The sequence below is a fragment of the Phoca vitulina genome, unplaced genomic scaffold (genome assembly GCF_004348235.1).
Source record: "Phoca vitulina isolate PV1807 unplaced genomic scaffold, GSC_HSeal_1.0 scaffold2, whole genome shotgun sequence".
Taxonomy (NCBI): Eukaryota; Metazoa; Chordata; class Mammalia; order Carnivora; family Phocidae; genus Phoca; species Phoca vitulina.
In genome coordinates this window covers 26,021,784-26,031,734 of record NW_022589705.1, presented here as the reverse complement: position 1 = coordinate 26,031,734, position 9,951 = coordinate 26,021,784, and positions in this window count along the sequence as shown.

The window sequence follows — 9,951 nt, the reverse complement described above, 5'->3', positions numbered from 1 at the left end:
TGAAATCATATGCCATTTCCTCAAGGGAACCTTCTCTGATCTCTCAGCGTGGGTCAGGCTCCCCTGTTAACTGTCCCCCGTTATGAAATCCTGCACTTCTTTTTTAACATTTACCTACTTACTATTATACAATAATACTAGTTACTATGCAATATTATATATTATTTGATATCGGTCTCCCATTTAGAATGTAAGCTCTGTGAGGACAAGGACCAAGCATATCTGAATTTCTTACTCACTTCTATTCCCCCAGTACCTGGCCTGGTACTGTGCACAAGGCCAGCAACAAAAAAATTATTACACTATTTTCTAAAAGAGGCCCAAACTCTCTCTTCTGTTTCTTAAAAATAGAAGTTATTATCTTGCCAACACTTTTCTATCCTAACATCAAAAATCTCTCCAGATGTTTTCTGCTGCTTTTATCCTCTGGATTGTTTGGTGGACATTCTCCACCAGACTTCTTGGAGTTGTGAGGGGGGTCCTTCGTGGCCCCCCATCCCAGACTGGTTGAATCAGAAGACTCCTAAATTGGAACTGGAGAAGCTGCATTGCTAACAAATTCTGCAAGTAACTGTTGCACTGGTGAGTTTGGCGCCCACTCCCTTGGACAACATTCATGACATAGCTGCTTTATCTCTTTGCACGGCACAATTTTCTTCACACTGCTCTGGGTCCAGTTACTCTTATCATCTCTGCCCATGCTGTGTTCTGCTTTTGCTCTCAAGGCCATATTTTCTCTTTGGCCATCTGCCCTCCAAGGACCACTGGAAGGCCACCCTGGCTGCCTAATTAAGAACCTCATTAATCTCATCTTTATCTTTCTGGTCATGCTGACCACCCCAGCTGCAGGGGCCACACACTGTCACGGCTCTCTGATCCAACTTCAGAGACAGTGAAAAGGAAATAGCCCAAGATTCAGGGAATTTTGAACTGGGAAACCAAAATTTGCTGTCTGTATGACATTGAATTAACTTCTTACTTCAGATATAATAATAATACCTGCCCTCCTCACCTCAGAAATGTTGTGAGAATCAAATGACATGATGTATCATGTCAGAACTTTGTGAACTATAAATGGATGTATGCACATTAACTATAATTGATAACCTCAATCATCCAACTCTTTTCTTTTTTTTTAGGATTTTATTTTTAAGTAATTTCTACACCCAATGTGGGGTTCGAACAACCCTGAGATCAAGAATCTCATACTCCACCTACTGAGCCAGCCAGGCACGCCATCATCCCCCTCTTTGCAAGATGGGGGGCACTATTTACACCCTGAGGTATTTAATGGGAAAGGACATCCTTTCTAGTGCTGTTTTATTCCTTCTAAGAAATAAACCAACTGGCCAACCATTGTCTTCTCTGACTTCAAAATGTCACATATATTGCATTTCTGGCTGCAGGGTAAAATCTTTTAACATTTTTGAGCTTTCTGTGCTAACCTTATAGCACAATATATGAGGAACTTCTTAACTAACCCCGCCTACTTCCCCAGCTGCATATGGCCTACTTTTCCTCTTTCTTTCCTCCTACTTTTTTTAAAATAAACTTTTAGTTTTAGAATATTTTTAAATTTACAGAATAATTACAAAGATAGTATAGTGGGTTCCCACATACTCTGATCCCAGTGAAAACTTACTCTCTTATTTACTGATATTTTACATTAGTATGGTACAGTTGTCACAGTTCACAAATCAATATTGATACATTATTTTTTATAAAAGATTTATTTATTGTGGCACCTGGGTGGCTCAGTCAGTTAAGTGCCTGCCTTTGGCTCAGGTCATGATCCCGGGGTCCTTGGATGGAGCCCGGCATCCGGCTCCCTGCTCAGCCGGGAGCCTGCTTCTTCCTCTGCCCCTACCCCAACTCGTGTTCTCTCTCACTCGCGCACGTGCTCTCTCTCTCTTTCTATCAAGTAAAAGACTTATTTATTTACTTGAGAGAGAGAGCGAGCAAGCAGGGGAAGGGGCAGAGGGAGAGGGAGAGAACCTCAAGCAGACTCCCTACTGAGCAGTGAGCCCAACACGAGGCTCGATCCCACAACCTTGAGATCAAGACCTGAGCCAAAATCAAGAGTCATTGCTTAACCAACTGAGCTACCCAGGTACCCTGATACATTGTTATCAACTGCAGCCCATTCTTTATTTGGATTTCCTGTTTTTACCTATTTTCTGTCCCAGGATTTCACTCAGCATACCATATTATTTAGTCACCCTCTCTCTTGTTTTTATCTCTTTCCCTTTCTTTTCCTTTTCCTTTCTTCTTTTCTTATTTATTTGTTTGTTTCTTCTCTGTGCTAAACATTAGGCATATAAATAAGCATGGCTTTTCCTTAAAAAAATCTAGAGAGAAAAACTGAAAATGAAAAAAATTTTTTTTTAAAGATTTTATTTATTTGACACAGAGAGAGAGACAGCGAGAGAGGGAACACAAGCAGGGGGAGTGGGAGAGGGAGAAGCAGGCTCTCCGCCGAGCAGGGAGCCCGATATGGGGCTCGATCCCAGGACCCTGGGATCATGACCTGAGCCGAAGGCAGACGCTTAACGACTGAGCCACCCAGGCGCCCTGAAAATGAAAATTTAACTAACTAATCAATTAAGATAATTAAGATAAATGTTAAGACGAACACAAACAGTAGACCAACAGAAGCCACACTTACCAGATCCAGGGTAAGAAGTAATTCCATCTGATTTTATTTTTTTTTAAGATTATTCTTAGTGGGAGTAAAAGTTGTAGCAGAAACACCTGTTAAGGAAGCTACTGTAACAGTCCAGGTTGGAGATAATAGTGGCTTGGATTGAGCTGGAGCAGTAGAGATAGAATTAGAGATATTAACCATATTCCAGAGATATTTTTGAGGTATAAACTAGGGGACTTGTTGATAAATGTAGATGTGGAGGATGAGGGACAAAATGGAATCAATCACCAACTTCTCAGTATAGAGCTTCTATAGCCCAGCCATACTCATCACTTATTTCTTCATACTCGCCATGAGAGCTAAGGTCCCAAGCTCTTACACTACCTGAATCCTCTGGCTAAATGCCCCTTTCTCCCCTAGTTATTGGTAAATAATTTCTCCTCAATATTCTTTCCTCTTTAATATTCTTCACCACTTCTGGGAAGGCTTCTTCTGCAATGCCTCCCACGACTCCACCTTCTTGAGTTAAGGGGCTTTCCCTCCTTTCTGTTCCCCTAGCAGCCCGCACATACTTCTATGCTAGCTTGTAGCATCCCATACAGTACAGTTATTATTTGCTTACATATCTGCCCCTTGAAGGAATTGTGTCATTTCATAGTATAGTCCTTGGCACAGAGAGGAGCAAATGAATATTTAATTGATCAACTCTTCACTATAATTTCACAGAAACAGAAAAAAATAATATTACTTATAATTTTCATATAAGAAAACCATTATCAAAGCAATCATGAGTAAATCTAAAATATAACTCATGTCATCTACATTGTACTTCAAACTTCTTTTGCAAGCACATCCCTTTTTAAAACTTGCAATTTGAATGTCTCTTTTATTCTAAAATATATTTCATAAAACTCTTTATTGAGAGACAGCTGTAGCAGAGCCACATTATTTGTAAAGTTTCAGCCAACATTTCTTAATTCTATTACTCTTAGTTTCATGTAAGAACTCTAGCTTCGGGGCGCCTGGGTGGCTCAGTCGTTAAGCGTCTGCCTTCGGCTCGGGTCATGATCCCAGGGTCCTGGGATTGAGCCCCGCATCGGGCTCCCTGCTCAGTGGGAAGCCTGCTTCTCCCTCTCCCATTTCCCCTGCTTGTGTTCCCTCTCTCGCTGTGTCTCTCTCTGTCAAAAAATGAACAAAATCTTAAAAAAAAAAAAAAAAAGAACTCTAGCCTCCATTTCTAAAGTTAAGAATCATTCATGTAAGTCAAAGAACTAAAGCTCCAAACTTTGATTCATTGGAAATTTATTAGGAACGTTACTAAGTGTGTGAGTGTGTGTATGTGTGTGTGTGTGTGTGTTTCGATTCCTTTTCTTTTAGAATACTGTCTTCTGTTTCATTTCAACGAAATGAGAGTATGGTTATGTAGCTTATTTAATCAGCTTAATTTATAAATTTAATCAGAGGATTATAAGGATGTTTTCCTTATTATAAATAAAGATATTTGCCTTGTATATATTTTCATATTAGAAACATGTCCACAAGTTTGTCATACTTTTATAAGTAATAGACATTGCATTTCCTAAAATCAAGAGCAACTTTCTTTTTCTTTTTCTTTTAAACTATGCGATCCATTATGTATTCAATCTTTGGAAATGCCAAGCTACACCAGGTGGTTAATACAACAGCATACCCAACAAAACTCCCTCCCCAGCCCCTTTCTTCTCCTAACGCCGGCTGACCCCTTATGTAATACTGTTGTTTCGAATGGGAGCCCAGCCACAGAGCTCGAGGGGAAGACTCAAGAGGTAAAGTAAGAATTCTGCATGGAGTACAGGTAGTCGATAAGGTTTCTCGCTCTGGATTGCAGGGGCCCGGCCTCCGAGTTTGCTAGGAAACAGTCACCCAGGTTATTGAGGGAGGTGTTCTCACTATCCGGGTCATGGAAGAGGGGCTCGGCACCATATGGGTGCGTGTGGTCTGCAGGCTTCTGGGAGAGCAACTTTCAGCAAGTACACTCTGTTCAACTTTTTATAAGTTCCTTTCAAGAGTTTTCTGAAGGAAAAAAAAGTTCTATTTAGTCCTATTTTCTTGTCTAATGCAGCATGCTGTAGTATAAAATACTCAGGAAGCTTGGAGTTGAGGTTATACAAATGTAGTTATTTTTTAAAGCTTTTAAGACATCACAGTCTTAAAAATACTAGCTAATTCTCTGTGAAGAGACTCCAGTGTGGGAGTCAGAAAAATATGGCTTATTTCCAGACCACAAAGCTCAAAGTTGGTCACTGAACTTATGCAAACTATAAATATTTTGCAATTTATTCTGATAATGTGTAGGATACTCTTTTTTAGGTTTACTTGTTAGTTTGAGTCAATAATACCATTGTCGACATTTAAATTCCCAGAAGGCAGGATCTAATTCTGTTGAACACACTCTATTTTGTATTTTGGACACCAATATGTGTACATGGGGATGTTTCTAAAGTAATATTTGATAATAAAATTGTTGTTTTCCTTCTGGGAAAACACTTCCTTTCCCCAACATCATCAAATATAGATAAGATAGTCAGGGGGCATATTCAGTTGAAAGTTTTCTTTTAGGGGTGCTTGGGTGGCTCAGTTTGGTTGAGCATCCGATTCTATTTCGGCTCAAGTCATGGTCTCAAAGTCATGAGATGGAGTCCCAGGTCAGGCTCTGTGCTCAGCAGGGAGTCTGCTTGAGATTCTCTCTCCATCTCCCTCTGCCCCTCCCTCCTGCGCTCTCTCTAAAATAAATAAATAAATCTTTCTTTTTTTTTTTAAAGATTTTATTTATTTATTTGACAGAGAGACACACAGAGAGAGAGGGAACACAAACAGGGGGAGTGGGAGAGGGAGAAGCAGGCTCCCCACTGAGCAGGGAGCCCGATGCGGGGCTTGATCCCAGGACCCTGGGATCATGACCTGAGCTGAAGGCAGACACTTAACGACTGAGCCACCCAGGCGCCCCAAATAAATAAGTCTTTTTAAAGAAGTGTTCTTTTAAATAATCTTTCACTATTAAAGAATTCTGACCTCTGACCCTGTTTTATTTTTAAGAAAAGTTGACCCTTATCTATGAAGGAGTCCTATCTTTCTAAAAATGAGTATCTTGTTTTCATTAGAAAACATTTAGCTGTAGTCTGGACTCCTCTTTAAGTAAGGTTTCCCTGTTGCCATCATCTCCAGAACTTAGATGGGAAGTCTTTTATTTGTATTCCATACTGACCCTCTTCATATTTTACTAAATCAACTATGTCTAAGCCAACTCAATCAAAAGGCTGTTGAGCTTCTAGGAAAGATTTTCAGGGCAGGATAATCCACATCTCTAGTGATAACTGTTAGTATGGGAAGAAGAAGGAGAAAGAGGAGAAAAAGAGGTGGGGGGGAAGAGGGAGAAATCCTTAGAGGAGCCTTGAAAACAATGACCCTTGTTTATTAAAACGTTTTCCCAATCTCATCAGGATTTGAGCAGATGAGAATAGCAGAATATCAGAGTGTGCTCCAATGGCAACTTGAGTTTCCTTAGTGCCACACCATGCCCAGATGTCGTGCACCTTAGAAAATGGGCTTTCGCTGAAACGTGAACAATAGCCACATCCTTTTCCCATTTTCCCTAAATACAACCGAGATCCCCAAATCCGATTTACATTGACCCTGAAGATGAAATTGCTTAGAGATGATCCAGAACGACTTCATCAGTATGAAGTGGAAGTATTTTGGTTACCAATGCCTAGAAACATGCAATTAAGGCTGTTTGGTAGAGGCTTGTTATCCAGTATCCATTCTCCCCTTCCTCACTTTGTACTGAAACCTTTGATTTTTAGCTGCTCACAATAAAAGTTACATTTCTCAGTCTGCCGAGCAGCTAGGCGTAGCCACTCTACTGACTTCTAACGCATGGAATTGGAATAGTAATAAACACACCTCTTGGGCTGGACTTAAAAGGTAAGGGAATGCCCTCCATACACTTTTGTGCCAACCGGAATGTAGAAGTGATACTTACACTATGTAATTTGGGACAATATGTACATGGGAAATACCTTGTGGCAACAGGATAGAAGTCTGGATTCCCCGACAACCTCATAGAGCAAAGCTACTCTTCTAACCCTAGAACACCAACAGCCAGACTGTTTCATAAGAAGAAATGAAGAAACAAATGTTTGCCTTTGTTAAGCCATTGTTGATCTGGGTCTTGATCTCGGCGCTGAATCTATCATCTAACACAGACCAGTATGCCAATGAGTCAGATAGAAGAATAACCACAATATCTTAAGACTATAAAAGTAAAAATTATGTTCAAAAGGATGCAAAGGAACCCGAATGTAAAGAAAACAATCACATCACAGGTGAAATGCTGAAATTTAATTTTTTTTTAAAGATTTTATTTATTTATTTGAGAGAGAGAGAGAAAAGGAGCAGGGGGAGAGGGAGAAGCAGACTCCCCACTGAGCAGGGAGCCTGACTTGGGGGAGCGGGGAGGGCTCCATCCCAGGACTCCAGTATCATGATCTGAGCTGAAGGCAGATGCTTAACCGACTGAGCCACCCAGGCGCCCTGAAATTTAAGTTTAAATATTTTTAAAAGCCTGATATGTCATTTGAGGATTGATGACAGAATACTGAAATAGGTAAAAGTTTGACAAATAGCAAAGAACATTCAAAAGCTTAGCAAACATGGCAGAAGAAATCAAAACACTCTTACCACAGATGAAAGGTTACCTTTTAGTTTTAAACAAGGACAATCAGTATTTTGAATTGATAACAGTTTGCAGAAAGATTTGACATCCCTTCCGCTCAAACCAGTGGAAAGGAAATGAGTTCTAAACTTCCTGCTACTTCTGGCCAGACCCAGAGGCACAGCATGTATAATTACACTGCAAGACTTATTAGTGATAGAGGGAAGAATACAATGCCTTTCCAAAAGTGTGCTTATTAATTCCTGATAGAAGACATTAACTTCTTTACATATGAAAAGTATGCATATCTTTTTTGTCATTTTTATAATCTGAAATGAATATGAAATCTTATCATCATTAAGAAAAAAGAGTAAACATAATTCCAATGCCGAATAATAGAAAAGAAAAACGCGTCACATCATATCAATCAACTAAATGTTTCATAACAATGTGTTGGTAAATTACTGTCCTTGTTAAGTATAATTAAGAATTCGGTAATAACACTTGTTTAGTTTATTCCATTCAAAATTAAAAACCACCAAAATGGGTATCATTAATGCTGCAAAAGTTTTGTTTTGTTTTGTTTTGCCTGGCCATAGTATACTGTGATGCTCACTGGAAATAGAACTTCAAGGGTTAAGAGAAATAAACAGGGTCCAAAGTTCTCTGTGATTCTGTAGCCCTTTAATCATAGTGCTCCTGGAACAGAAGAAGAAGAGTGGGGATAGACTAGAATAGCTTCAGGGAACTAGCTCCTTTGGAATACTAAACCACAGTCCCCGAGCAAATTCCATTTTAACAATAGCCACAGAGTCCTTTCTAAAGTATTGCCTCATCTTTAATATTTTAAACCCAATGCCTTAAGTGATATACTGGTTATTTTCCTCTCTCTCGATGATTCCTGCTTTGATGAGTTACTTTATGTCTCAGGGTTTCAGCACATGGTCTGCTGGGTATGGCAAAAACATTTCACATTTGCCTGCTGAGATTTCTGTATACTTCTGACAAGCTGTTGGATTTAGGGGTAAAGCAGATTTTCTCTGAATGTGCTTCTTTGTTCTATCCTGGGTTTAAAAATAATTTTCTTATAAATCCTCAACCTTTTTTTTCTTATTGAAAGTGAATGAAAAATAAGCAGAAACCTTATTATAGCTTAGTTTTGGTCTAAGCAATACAACAGAAAAGCTTTGAAAATGCATAATCTTGGTGACTGAAAAGTTCATAGTTTTGGGGTTTCTTACAAATTAAAGTTAAATAGACTCAGCTACGTTGTGGAAAAACTGGAACTTGAAATAATGTTTTACAAGGTTTGAGCATAGTAGGAGCTTGCCAGATTCACATCAATTACTTTCTTTTAAGGCCATCAGGAGGTTCTTCCTTCTTCTACCCACAGAATTATTATTATGCTGAAGTAATCCTTGAAACTCTCACAGACCTGAAATAATTCTGCTTAATGAGCATCTGATTTCTTTACTTACTATACTCTGAAATTGGACTTTCAAACTCGTCATTGTACTTCTTACTGGGAGAGGGGCAGAGAAGAGCATGGGGTTTGGCGAGGAGCATGGGCTTTGCTGTTAGCCAGACCTGTGTGCGCGCCAAGTGCACCCAGATGAATCACTGCCCCTCAATGTGCCTCTCTCCTCACCTATAAATGGAAGAAGTAATATCTTCCTCTAAAAAGTGTCGGTGAAGAAATGAGATTACCTACGTAGAGCTTGGTTCAGTAACTTGCAATGGGAAAGCTCAGTAACTGAGTATTGTTGTTACCATTATTTTCAAGTGTCTGAAGTGTCAGAGGAGAAAAACAAACAAAACTTAAGTGTTAATATATTTATAGAGGTGTAACTTCTGTGTCTATACTAAGTTAGCATTTTTTACATGTGATATGAAGAACATGAGAAACCTGTCATTTTCTAGAGAATATATGGAAGCATCAGATTTCAACATTAAATTATCAAAAATAATTTATTGTATATTTACACATATATGGAACCAGGACTAGCACTGGGAGGGGAAATGCAAAAACAAAAAAAAAAAAAATCCTGAGACTTTATGTAATATCCACTCAATCCTTCTAAGGTTCTGGATTAAACAATAATAGTTTAATTTTTCCTCTGGCTTTTAAATTTTACCCTGTAATGCATTTTGCTGTCATCAGAGGTAATAAGTTATCTACTGGAGAGAGCCAAATGAAGGTCATATCACACTTTTTAATACTCTTTATTTTAATGATATTCTATAAATTTGATAATTAAATGAAATGAATCAGCCTAACAAGGCTATAAAACCAGAGTAAAGCAAAGGACAAGTTAGAAAAAAAAAATCTTGCATATCAATGATAAGCACTATCCCAGCTTACCCTTACAATATTATCTAGAAATTTTAATATACTGACTCTTGGCTCTTTCTTTCTTACTTGTAATTAAACTTACCCCATCCCAAGTTACTTTTTTTAGAAAAAAATCTTCACCACTTCCCCTTTTTCTTGCACCATTCTGCAGCTGCCTTGCTTTTAACTTCTGCCCTGTTTTTTCTAGAGCTCCTTATTTAACATCAACTCAGAACATCATTCCTTAAAATCTCCCCTAATTTTCTTCCTCACTTAGATAGA